Raw genomic sequence first — 13925 nt, forward strand, 5'->3', positions numbered from 1 at the left:
TAGGACTGGAAGAATTTCTCTGCGCTCTGGCTTAGGGAGGGGCTCCCGGGAAGCCTTTCTCTCCAGTCCCAGCTGGGTTTGATGTGACCTCATCAGAGCGCAAGTGTCCACGTTGCTTGGCACGAGGCAGCCTCTCTGTGTCATGTGGCTCCTGCCGAGAGGGCTTCCCACTCTATTCATGACGTTTCCACAACCCTGCTGTGTTCCCTGAACAGTTCACGCTTTCTCTCGGAACAACAAACACATCTGGGCACTGCGGTTGAACGAACACCAGACAATTGTGTGACCATCCTGTTGGCGTTCCTCCTCCGCCCCTCCCCCTTCTAAGCAGCAGTCCTGTTCCAGGAGCGCCGTGTGAGTTTCAACAGTTTCCTGGTTGAAGGATGTGCGGGCAGGATGGGGAAGGAGGGGAGGGAAGGGGCGGTGCTGGGTCTGGAGAGGCATGTGTGGTATTTTGTCTGGTTTTAGCTTAAAGGTCACAGAGTAATTGGAAACAATTATTTTTTAATTAATAACTTAGGAAAGGTGAACAGAAACATTTCACAAGGTATTACTGCACACCAAAAATAAAACTATGCTTCAATAATTTATCACTCCTTGACAGAGGCTTGAAAAGCGTCCAGTCTGTAAGTACAAATCACCAATTTGCTCTTTTATAAATGACTTCTTCTAAGGGGAAAGTGGATGTCCCTCCAAGTGGAGCATACATGTTCTCATTTGTTTTGTAGAATATGGGGCTGCCAGGTTACTGCATCCCTTCATGTACTCACATCAGCCGCTTCTAAAAGCAGTTCCACTGTTATCTCCCACCAATCTGTAGCATCCTGTTTTTACTAACTTTTCCCCTGACCTCCCTTTCGGTATGTGTCTTTATTTTCCCCTTGCTGTCTCTCTGTTCTGATATCTGTATGGTGGAGTAGTGTTTTCAACCATGGAACTACTTTGAATCATGATCAACTTTGGGAAATGCTACCATTTTTATGGTAATAAAGGACTGTATTATTCACTTGTACCAATGCAAGTTGTCCCCTGTGTATACCTTCACATAGTAGAACCGTGAAACAAAGTATAAAAGCTAAAATTACTTTTTTTCTTAACTGGAGTCTCCTAGAGGTCAGTGAATGATTTCCAATTGCATTGTAGCAAAGACATTTGTTCTGGGTTGAAGAATTTTTCACTTGAGTAAATACATTTTTCCCTGTCTCTCTGCCCCCAAACTCTGGCCACCAGGCTCTGTCTCTTGGGCTGTGACAAAACAGTGTTTAGCGAGAAACAGAAAATTGTGCTTGTTTTTTTTTTTTTTTTTTTTTAGACTATCTGACTTCATGTTCTGTTTTGGTCTTCTGAGCTGTTCCTTGGTTAATCTTCCAACAAGTCGAATTGATTCTTACTTCAAAACTGTTTATCCCAAAACAGAGCTGTTGACAAGTACAAATACAGATGGCAGACATGTGCTGTGATTTCCACATTCACATCTCAGCATTCAGGAAGGGAATGCTATTGAGAGATGGTTTACATCTTCAGCTTTTTTATCCAGGGCGATGTGGAGTGCATGCTGGGAGTGCTTCATTACGTGACAAATAGTCAGTGTTTAAGGGGTTTCCGTAAGGTCTGAGAACTCAGCGGCGATGACTTGCGTGTATGGTTTATCACCTGGGAGGCTATAATAATCTACTTTATAAGTATAAAAGTGACCTCTGGGGGGAAACATTGTCTTCGATAATCACACAAGTGATTGTACAAGTGACCTTAGTACAGCATTCCAGGCCGAAGGGTCAGTCTGTCCCCTACCGTGGGCTGACACTGACCTTTGTCCTCATAGAAAATGATCCTCAAAGTATTGGCTAGCTCTTCTATTCAGAGGCAAATCCTGGCCCATTCTGTGGCCAGGACTAGTCTCCACAGCCAAACTGCATTAACCATCCTTTTTCTCTCCACGGAAAGAAATTGTTGGTGAAAGGAAAACAAACTCCAGTTTTTATCTCCCGTGACCTTGTTTCTGGAGGGCCTGCACTCAACAGCATGGCTCTGACTACCTTTACTAAGATTGCCCCCATCGTTGTTGAGCTAAACTCCACCTGAGAGTTCGGCTTGACTTCTGGGATCTGAATATCCAGCAGCTACTTTTATTCCAGTTTGTACCAGTACACAGCAGTACACAGCAGACGTGCGGCACTCACGCATGTCTCCGTTGTTGACCGACCAGCTTTGACTCACCAGTTGGAGTCCAGTTAGACAAAGTGGGGATGAGACCACAGAAGTGGGTGGGCAAGAGTGGCACATGCCAAGTGGCGGGACAGTGGATGTGACCCTGACACTTGCTCTGCGCCTCTCTCAGCCTGCTTCCCTGGTTTAGGGGATGGGGGAGGGGGCCAGGCAGTGGGATTTGAGGAAGTGGTAGCAGAAATCAGTTTCACATTTAGGGAATGATAACCGTAGGCAGGCACTGTGCTAGGTCCTGTGGGGAGAGCAAAGTAAGTGTGACCCTGTTCACGCTCTCCATACGAAGTGTGCAGGTTTAGGTGTTTGTGGGAGAAAATGGTGTCATCCTTTTTTTTTTTTTTAATTGAGACAAATTTTGAGAATTCCTTTAAAAACCTGAACACTTTAGGTGGATTTGATCATCTCAACTGTATGTTCATATCTAGCAATTCACGATAACCTCAGGACTAGATAATTTTGAAATCTGATTGTCTCCATCTGTTTATCCCATTTCCTCACAGGCCCATATGGTTCAAACTCCCATCTTTATACACTTTTTTTTTTTTCCATCTAGCAAAAGCCAGATTTTTGGTTTCGATTCATCTGTCTTATTGAAAGATTATCTCTTCTTAGTAGTAATTTGGGAGTTATAGCAAATAGAAGGTGGACATATTCTAGGACCTTCATAAAATCATAAAACACTGGAGCAGTTGAGATAGAACATTTTGTAAACAAGATAGGTCTTGTTTACAAAATGTTCAAATCCATATGGACTCCATTTCTTCCAAGTTTCATGATGGAATGGATGCTGGAGGGTTTAGCAAAATATTCTACCAATAATTTGGATTAAAGGCGAGGCCAGTTTGTGAAAAGTTTACATAAAATAATTTTAGAGAAACTGTTTTACTGCCATCATGTGCAGCATTCCAAATTACTATTCAGTGTTTACATCAAATAGAAGTCCTACTGAACTTGTAATAAAGAAAAAATAAAAAATTTGTAATCGGCACGTTGAGTGGATGTTGCTAGGATACCGGACAACTTTTTTTTTTTCCCCAGGTGGTGTGTCAGTCATAAACAACACCCAAATCTCAGTGGTTTGAAACAAATGATTTTCACTCATGCTGTACATCCACAGGGGCTTGTAGGTAGGACTCTGCTCATGTGGTCACCTGGGGGCCCAGGCAGAGGGAGGCAGCACCTTATGTTTCTAGCGTCTCAGCGTGACTCAAGGCTTGGTGCCCTGGCAGAAGAGCGCAAAGCATCACGCCCTGGCTCTTAAATGCTTCTGCTTAGAAGTGACACCAGTCACTCCCACTCCCATCTTATTAGCCAAAGGAGGTTACATGGCCATGGTTTACCTTAAGTTTTCAGTAAAGTATAATCTTTTCATGGACCTAGACGGAGAAAAAACCAGAAATATCGGTGAACAATGTTCATATTTATTACAGTATGTATATTAGGGTTCTCCATAGAAACAGAACCAATGGGGGTGTGTGTATATCTGTCTATCCATCCATCCATGGGGGGCAGGGAGGGGACATTTATTTTAAAGGACTGGCTCACACAGTTGTGGAGGCTCGGTATTTCAAAATTTACAGGGTAGGCTGGAGACCTGGGGAGGAATTGCAGTTCGAGTCCAAAGGCAGTCTGGCAGAATTTCTTCTGGGGAGATCAGGTTTTTTTCTATTAAGGTCTTCAACTGATTAGATGAAGTCTGGCCACATTATGGAGGGTAATTTTGCATTACTCAGAGTCTGCTGATTTAAATGTTAACCTCATCTAAAAAATACCCTCACAAAAACATCTAGAATATTTGACCAAAAACTTCAGTACCATGGCCTAGCCAAGTTGACTCATAAAATTAGCCATCCCAGAATGTTAACTACATCCTTTGCATTATACATTTTTCTTACAGACTGCAAAAAGTCTCAGATTTTTATTGCCTTGAAAAAAAATCCTTTTTTCGTTGACAGGGGTCGAGGGACCTGTGTTCCTAGTGCCTTAACTACTTCTTCACTAGATTCCAAAGGAAAATAGTGATCGTTCCTTCCATAGTTTCTGAAGCTGGGTGTGGATAGATTGGTTTGGTTTTGTTGCAGGATAACTTAAAAGTTCCCTATATTTCTGGATTTAAAAGAAAATGCAAAAGGTAAGAAAATCCTTTCCATGGAGCAGGTAAACGTGGTCCCAAGGCAGACACATATGTTTTCTGTCCACATATTGTGGAGAGCCATGGAGCCTTTCATGTACATCACAGCCATACCCTGTGTCAGCTGTGTCTCAGAGGCACAGGGTATATTACATCTAAGACTGAACCTCATCACTTTTCAAACATTAGGTTGGTATGGCTCTCACTTTCAGTATATTTGAAGCCCATTTTAAGTATCTTTATCCTGAGAAAGCGAATGTGCTTCCTATTTGTCCTGTTGGTAGGACCTGACCTTTGAGCTGAGCAAGCCTGCCTCACACCCTCTTCCCAGTCTCTCTGGCACGAGCACAGATGCAGAGATTTCTGGGATGATTTCCCCACCTTGGGAGTGCGGTAGAAGATCCCCACGGGATCACACCTCCGCCCTGACCTCAGGAACCGACTGGGCAAGTCCTCGCAGTCTCCTTCTGTGGCCACTGAACAAGGCAGTCGCCGTTCCCAGACGCTGAAGCCTGAAGCAAAGAAGTTCCGAGACTTGCCTGGGTCACTTGGGGAGTGGCTGCGACTAGAATAACAGTTCCCACTATTTGATCAGGCTCTTTTTTTTTTTTTTTACATCTTTATTGGAGTATAATTGCTTTACAATGGTGTGTTAGTTTCTGCTGTATAACAAAGTGAATCAGTTACACATATACATATGTTCCCATATCTCTTCCCTCTTGTGTCTCTCTCCCTCCCACCCTCCCTATCCCACCCCTCTAGGAGGTCACAAAGCACCGAGCTGATCTCCCTGTGCTATGCGGCTGCTTCCCACTAGCTATCTATTTTACGTTTTGTAATGTATGTATGTCCATGCCACTCTCTCACTTTGTCCCAGCTTACCCTTCCCCCTCCCCATATCCTCAAGTCCATGCTCTAGTAGGTTTGTGTCTTTATTCCCGTCTTACCCCTAGGTTCTTCATGACCTTTTTTTCTTCTTCTTAGATTCCATATATATGTGTTAGCATACGGTATTTGTTTTTCTCTTTCTGACTTACTTGACTATGTAGGACAGACTCTAGGTCCATCCACCTCACTACAAATATCTCAAGTTCGTTTCTTTTTATGGCTGAGTAATATTCCATTGTAAGTGTCCATCATCGGATGAATGGATAAAGAAGATGTGATCAGGCTCTTAAGTGCTGAGTTCCGTCGACTTCTCTGTTGATTGTACGTTTAATCAATAAATCAATGTTCTCTTTACTCATCGTCCCAGTAGTCGCAATAAGAAAGCCCCAAGGTGTGTGCGGTCCTCTGCGTTCAAAGATGATGTTGCTGACAGTGATTTGTTGGCGCTCCGCTTGGGTGTGACAGGAAAGATCAATAGGCAGCCAACAGCCCTTTACACCCCGGCCGATGTACAAGCTGCCCTGGGGCTGTGTCTGCAGGTGCTGCATCTTGAGTTTTTTGACATGACTGTCTTTTAGAATTTGTTCCCCCCGCCCGCCCCCGGAGTCTCCTGAATCCTAATTTCTACACGCCAGGCTGTTTCCCAGCAGCCCTTTGCTGCATCTTCATGTTAGAAGCTGCATCGTCGGACCCAGTAAGTACATGAGAGAGATGGAGACAGACAGTGTGCAATGGGATCTCCTTTTCCTCCCCAACCCAACTCTGGCTGCATCCATTGTCCTTGGTCACAGGTACGTGCGCTCAGATGTCAAATAAAGACTGAAACAGTTTGGTGCCCTTTCTAGAGTGAGATTTGCCGTGCTGCTTGACCACCCTCCTCTGCACCCTGTCACACCCACAGTGTGAGCTCAGGGGTCCCTCACCCCCCACCCCTTGAAGCAAGACCCACCCCATGAAACCGCCACACCCAACACATGGGGCTCAGAATCCAACCGGGTTGTGTTGTGTTTCCTGTTAGATACATTTTACTTGACAAGTTTACTGATGACTCCTCTTTTGCTGTTCTCCTTACCATCTTTCACTTTATTATATAACTTAAAAAAAACACACACACTTTTCACTGAAGCTGATCACTGAGAATTGTGATGGAAAAGTCCAGGATGTCGAGAGATGTAGCAGGCCTCCATCAAAATGTCCTATTGTGTTTGCATTTTGGAGAAAAAGAGAAACATCTATTTTAAGAACTATTTAAAATACTTCTTAAGAATGGGTGAGAGGCTGAGTGAGAATAGGTGCTTTTCCCCTGATTAGAACAGTGTTTTCCCAAATGAACCTGTTTTGCCCGTTCAGAGAAATGAAAGTATTGTTTTAACTGAAGAGGAAAACTAGGATAAATAATCAAGCCATCAGACAGAGAATTTAAAAACCGTTCTTTTTATTATTGAATAAAACCCAGAACAGACTCTTAATATGATTCCTTTTATTATTGTCATTCATTCCCCTTTAACGGAGTGAAACTTAACTCCAAACTAAGGCGTTCTCTTCTCTTCTTGCACCATCTCCCCTGTGTTGTGGGAGAGACCAGCCTTGAGACTACAGTTCCTGTTCCTGACATCACCCCTCCCAGCTTACACAGGCGTCATTTCTCTCCAAGTTGCCCTTCTTCTGTACGTCATGTCGATTTCTGTATTTTTCGAACAAGCTGACCCTACCTCGAGATTTCCGTGCAGGGGGAGGAGATGTGCCGCGGTCACGGCTGACCTTCAGTGGAGGAAGGACCCATCCCACAGGTAGTGACCCCTTTAAGGGCTGGAGCGTGAGTGTCACTGACGTGGGTGCTTTAGGAATTTAACAAAACATGAAGAAAGAAGTTCCTCTCTGGCACGTGTGGAGGCATGAGAGACACACCACTGCAGTTTAGACAGAAAACAGCGAGGAGACTGGATGGATTTTAGAGCCATCGTAGACTGGAGGCTCCTTGCAGGTAGGGCTGTGTTTGGCTTTTTATTTCCAGTGCCTGAAAGTGTCTGGCTCTTTGGTGTTTGTTTGCTGTCTTCCTGATGATAAGTAACCACACAGAAACACAGTCCTGACGCCCTTAAATAATTTACCTGGGTCGTTGGCAGGCCTTTTTGCTTCCAGATAGACATGCTCTCATCCTCACCATCAGTCCCACTATTATATATTATTGGGAAGTTCGAAAACACTGGCAAAGGCAGGGTACGGTGCTATTCCTTCATTTCCTAACATTGGCTGGCAGCTCATCCCGCTACAAGGAGGTCATCTGACACATTTTTGGCTTGCCTGGGTGACAGTTTCATCCCTTAGAAATCAGAAGAAACACCAAGGAGGGTTGATACTGGGCTCAGAGGAGGAAATGCTCACCGACAGAGAAGTGATGGGAACTGGGGAGAGTGACTTTGTCACATAAAATAAACATGAATGTAGTCAGACGTGTAGCCCAGCCTTTAGGAAGGCAGATAGCCAAAAGTTCAGAGAAAACATCATCTTGTGAGAGGAGACTCCAGAAGGTTAGAAACCTTCGTAAAGTTTTTTCAGGTACAGAAACTCCAAAGAGAAAGTGAAGGATCGGCCTTCAGAGAGTTCCCCGTGATACCGATACCAATAGCAGCTGGTTTCATGCTGGCCACTGTTCTAAGCTCACAGCAGCCCCACGAGATAGACATTATTCTTCCTTTTGCAAATGAGCAAGTTGATCACAAAGAGGCACTTGCTGGGCCTCACCCAGCTAGTAAGTGGCAGGGGTGGGATTTCCACCCAGCAGTTGATTTCAAAGACTCTAACCTACCACCTGAATATGTCAAGAAGCCCAAACCACAAATGAGCTGAGGCTTTTCAGAATAAAGTGAACCACCAAGGGACAGGCCACTTGTTAACGGGGTGCTACCAGGTGGTAAGAAGACCAGGCTACTCTTTATTCTTCAAAAAAAAAAAACAACTCTCCAAGCTGAAAACATTCTTAGGAGAGAAAGAGAATCCACCAAGATACAGGAGACTGTAGCTCGTCCAAGTTAACTCATTGAATTATGTCCCCCCGCACAAAACAACTTGCTGGTGACCTTGAGGAAACACTGTTAGGAGTCTGTGAGATCCAAGAAAACAAGAGGCGAGCAAGTGCCCTGGTTTTAAAAAAGGAAGAAAAGGTTAGGAAAACAACGGATCTGTGACTTGAGGTTACAACCTTTCAAATTCTTCTGAGGTTACTCAAAATAGAAAAAGAGGAAAAAAAGGGGTGATTTTTAGGAGGCACTTTGGGTTCACTTGAAGGAGGCATGCCAAGACCACATTAGTATGGTTTTGAGCAGCTATACTGGAGGAAGATCACTGTGACACCACCATCATCACCATCGATGTCATCCCAGCTAACAGCCATCCAGCCAGGCACTGTCTAGAGCACTCGGCTTACATCACCTTATTTCATCCTCAGAACCAACCACCCTACGGCATAGCCACGGTCTCTCTCTCTCTCTCTCTCTCTCTCTCTCTCTCTCTTTTTAAAAATATATTTTATTAAAGTATAGTTGATTTACAATGTTGTGTTAATTTCTGCTCTACAGCAAAGTGATTTCGGTTATACATATATATATATTTTCATATTCTTTTCCATTATGGTTTATTACAGGATATTGAATATAGTTCCCTGTGCTATACAGTAGGACCTTGTTGTTTATCCATTCTTTATATAATAGTTTGCATCTGCTGACCCCAAACTCCCACTCCTTCCTTTCCCCACCTGCCCTCCCCCTGGCAACCACAAGTCTGTTCTCTATGTCTGTGAGTCTGTTTCTGTTTCGTAGATATGTTCATTTGTGTTGTATTTTAGATTCCATATATAAGTGATATTATATGGTATTTGTCTTTCCATGGTCTCTTACCACACTGAACAAAATTTCTCAACCTTGTGGACAAAAATAAAATAGAGAAGTTGTTGGTATGCTTGAAGGATTTGTAACTGATTCTTGGAAAAGAAACTACATAAATAAACACACCTGGGTGAGCAACTGCACTTAAAATGAGTTGCAATCTTCTGTTCTTGGTTCTATACAGTTTCATATTTTCATCAGTTACTCAGGTAAAAGGATCAAAGATTTTTCAGATGATGTAGTATAAGCAGGAACAGATAATAGAAATAGAATCAAGAATTGAAAAGCTTAATAATCTAGAATAAGAGAAGGAAAGCAATAAACTGGAAACAAAAAGCAGTTCAATTAGGGTTTGGGTTTTTTTTAAGCTGCATAACACAGTTTGTATTATTGAATGACTGAATCTCATTGTAGGAAGGAATTGTTGGCTCTCTAGCTCACCCAAGCAGCCCACTCAATAGTTCTCCAGGCCGATGTTTTTCAGTCCGTGTGATATGGCACTGGAGATGAAATCAATTTAGTGGATGAAGTGCAGCATTTAAAAAAAGTAAAATAGAGGGACTTCCCTGGTGGTCCAGTGGCTAAGATTCCCCACTCCCAATGCAGGGGGCCTGGGTTCGATCCCTGGTCGAGGAACTAGATCACGCACGCATGCCTCAACTAAGACCTGGCACAGCCAAAATAAGTAAATAAATAGATTTTTTAAAAAATGTAAAATAGGAAGAAAAACCCAAAGTGCATCATAGCAATTAGTAGTAGTAGTAGTTAGACTTTTGTTTCCATTTTATTCTCAATCACGTATGCATGTATATGGTGGTGATATAAAATATATTATCTACTATATGTATATACTATAATATATACTATGTATAATATTTAATAAATAGTGTATTATATATACTATGTATAACATATACATTATACATATACTATGTATTTTATATATATATATATATAATTTTCTGAATATTGTGGTTGAAAATTTGAAAGCCACTGCTATGGCCCATTCTTAAATACCTTTCTTTCATTGCTTCATAAGTAAGACACTATCTACATGAAATCTGCAGACTTCTACTTTGTATTTGTACAGATTTGACTCATAGGAGGATTTTTTCTATTAATATTGAATTTAAATTTGTTCCGAGCTCGAGCACATTCGTTGTCTCTCAGCCCTGCCACATACTGGCCAGAAGGTCTTTGCTCAAACCATTTTATGTCTTTAATCCAAGATATCCAAATATCTTGGATTAAATGCTCTTCTTCTTCATAATCCTTAAGTTTACCTTGGACAAACCTAATCTCTTCTTGTCAACCCTTCAGCTATTTGAAAACACCTCTTATAAATCTTCTTCCCCGTCCATCCAACTGCACTTCGGAAATGCAGGTTCAGAGTCCACAAGCCACTCCGGCCACTCTCTTCTAAATGCACTCCAGTTTGCATATGTTTATTCTGTTTTATTTATTTTCTTCTGTATACTCATTTTAAAGTAAGTATGAAACGTGAAAAGTGACATGCAAGCAATGAACATAGCCGTGTTGGGTGAAGGAACTTATGGACGATGACTTTGCTGCTTCAAAATTGTTTTTTTTAACATCTTTATTGGATTTTAATTGCTTTACAATATCAAAATTGTTTTTAATGTTAGTTTAGACCCATCTTCCACAGAAATAAAGCAGCGTGCCCAGAATCTAATTCCAAATGTAGACTAGTGATCTCAGAATATGAAGAACATATTCTTGTTCAAAAGACAAAATTGCACTAAGAAGTTTTGGGTTGTTTTTAGTGACATGCTTGTAGTTTAAACCTCTAAAGTTTTTTTGTTTTGTTTTGTTTTTTATGCCTGCTGGGGAACCTTATCTCTTCCATCTTGGCTTGGTACCATTGGTTTTTTTCTGACCTAAGGAAAGCACTTAACATTTGTCCTTGTTTAATTTCATTTGTTAGATTCAGCTCATTGCTCTGGCCTGTCAAGATCGTTTTTCATTATTATTCTGTCGTGGGGTTGTCTGCCTGCTCATCCCAGGGCTGGTCACCTACAGGCCAGAGTCACATGGCCGCCACACCTCCCTCCCTCAGCACTGGGGGAAGGGGCCACAGGGAGCCCCTCGCCAGGTGACATGAAGGAGACGACAATAAGTATCCTTTCGGAGATCCTGCAGCCAGTTTATCATCTCTCTAGTTATCCTTGTGTTATTTTAGCCCATTTTTCTCCTTATGGTCCATAAAGATAATAAGTAGGCAACTGGTTATACTTACCTTTCTTACTTAGCCTCTAGGAAGCTCAGAGCCTGGGCCAATGATCCATTTTCAATGGGTCTAAGCCATTCAAAATCGATAGAAATAAACTAATAACATATGTGGTAAAAAGCTTTCATTTTTAAATGATGTACTTCTATAATATATGTAATTTAAAAGAATCTGGCTATATAAATCCCACTTGGGACTGTTCCTATCTTGTATATTTCAAATAGAGTTATTTTTATACACATGGCGCAGAAAAGCAAAACACTAAAGGAGCGGCCATATTTGAATTCTGTTTAGATAAAAACTATGTTCTAATAATTAATAGTTTCTGCTTAACTACAGATCCTTCGGTAACACACGTGTGAACTTGGCTTTGGGAGGGAGATAGAGGTGCTTTGGTGGAGGAATTCTTACTGATGCGCCATCTTACCCTGTGAGATAAGCAAACAAGTCAGCAGGAGATTTAGTGAAATGATGGCGTTAAAGTGGTATTGTTGGCTCAGCTCAAGGTAGACCTTTCATTAAACTGAAGGGTGCTATTGCTACACGGATTTTGTCCCCTTCACAGCAATGTTTTCATGTGAAGAGAGAATTAAGTACTGGCCTAGGAATTGGGAAGGCTGGTGTTTCTCCTTCCAGCTTTCCTGCTCGGAAGCAAATGAGCACATTTCTCTAAGATGCCTCAGACTCATGCAGACGTGGGCCCCCCTCACGTATTAGAGGTGTGTGCAGAGGACGTCAGTGATTCGGTAAAGACACTGGCCAGTCTCCTGGTAGCAAGTGCAGGTGTAGTCTTAGCGGCTGTGCGGCACTGCCCTAGAGGCTGACTGCTACTGCGATTTAACGGGAGGCCAGTGAACGAGGCCTGTCCGTTTCAGGTGCCCGTTTAGTAGAAGAAAGGGCTGTGTTAACAGAATGTGACAGAACTCCAGTGCGTCTGGGGGGAATTTGGACCCGGCTCCGGAGTTGAGGGTCATAAAGCCAAAGAAGGAATTTGTCCTTCAGAAATTGTCTATAAAAAGTGAACCAGAGAATCATCTTTGGAGTTTGGTCTTTGTAGGTGCCTTGAAAAATGTTTTTTAAAATTTTCTCAATTTTGATGAAGGGCCTTCACGTTCAAAGATCCTGGTATTCTCCATTGGCAAGGGAGGGCGGGGTGGAGGGTGCTAATCAAACAATCTGCTTCTTTTTGATGCAGGCTGGATAAGAGGTTTGGATCACTTCCGTAAGGGGGAAACTTAGAGAACCCTCCTTGTCGGGACTGCTTCCGTGATGGGACAGAAAAAGGCAGTGTGAAGGACGAGAAAGGGAAGGATGATATTTAGGTACTAGAATAAGCATGTTCTTTATTTTTAAAAGAGGGAGAGAAAAAAGGGAAAAGGAAAATACATCCTTAGAATTTTAAAATTTCTTTAATTTGAGAACATCTGCCGTGGATGGAAGGATGGAAAACATTTGACAATGTGCAGTACTGAGGCGCCCTTACCTGCAGTTATGCTGTGGGCTTTTTACCCGCATCCTCTGAAGGAGTGGATTTGCCCATTTATGTTAGGTTTGCAAGTTCAGGATGCGAGTTCCTCCCTGAGGGGAAGTTCTCACGGGGTGTCCTACTTACCCAGAGGGCCTTCCAAACCCTGGTCCAAGAAGCAGAAAATGGAAGTCTCGCTGGTACCCTTATTGTACTCTTTAGAACCCTCACAACCCGCACTCTGTATACTTCAGTTTTCTGGAACATTGATGGCAGCTGTAACAGCACAGGGGTTGGGCCACAGGTTCCAGAGCTCCTCCGCTTAGGGGCAATGTGACCTCAGACAAGTTGTCCTAATCTTTCCATGCCTCAGGCTGTAAAGCGGGAGAGTATTAATACACATAGTTTATAGGGTCGTTGTGGAGATTAGATGAGACATACAAGTAGAGTTAGATGTGTGCCTAGCACATAGTGAGAACTCAACAATTGGGAGCTATTATTCCTCCTTCCCTGGGAAGGTTGGAAGAGGATGATTAAAATAAATGAAACGCATAGAGTTCTGAACACAGAGACGCATGCACCTTAGCTTCCGTCTGTGCTCAATTATTTAACAGATAGCCTCACAATAAGCATGGAACTGGGCTCTGTATTGGAGCTTAGCAACTTTAAGATGAATCCTACCCTCCAGGGGTTTAGCGCTTGGGTGGTAGAGAAGATAAGCACACAAAGCGATCAGTTGCAATGCAGGGCAGGGAGGGGGACCAAGTGGCCACATGAGGATAAAGAGTAAACATGGTGTAGGATACTTAAAAAAGGCTACACAACAGTCATAAACGCATTACTTGAAGACTGATCTTTGAGACTGATTTTCGGCATCCAATCACAAGATGTGAGTGTTTGGGTTTTTTGAAAAGGGAAAAGGAAATTCTTAACCAACCCCCAGATACTCCTCCTCTGTACTTCCATAGTCGTATGTGAGTCTATCTCCGCTGATCATTTATCCCATAGTTTCGTGATTATCTGCTGATGCTTTGGTCTCCATCTCCAGCATGACAAAGGCAGATGTTGTGTTATTCATCTTGAGAG

Source organism: Lagenorhynchus albirostris, chromosome 4 (genome assembly GCF_949774975.1).
Source record: "Lagenorhynchus albirostris chromosome 4, mLagAlb1.1, whole genome shotgun sequence".
NCBI lineage: Eukaryota > Metazoa > Chordata > Mammalia > Artiodactyla > Delphinidae > Lagenorhynchus > Lagenorhynchus albirostris.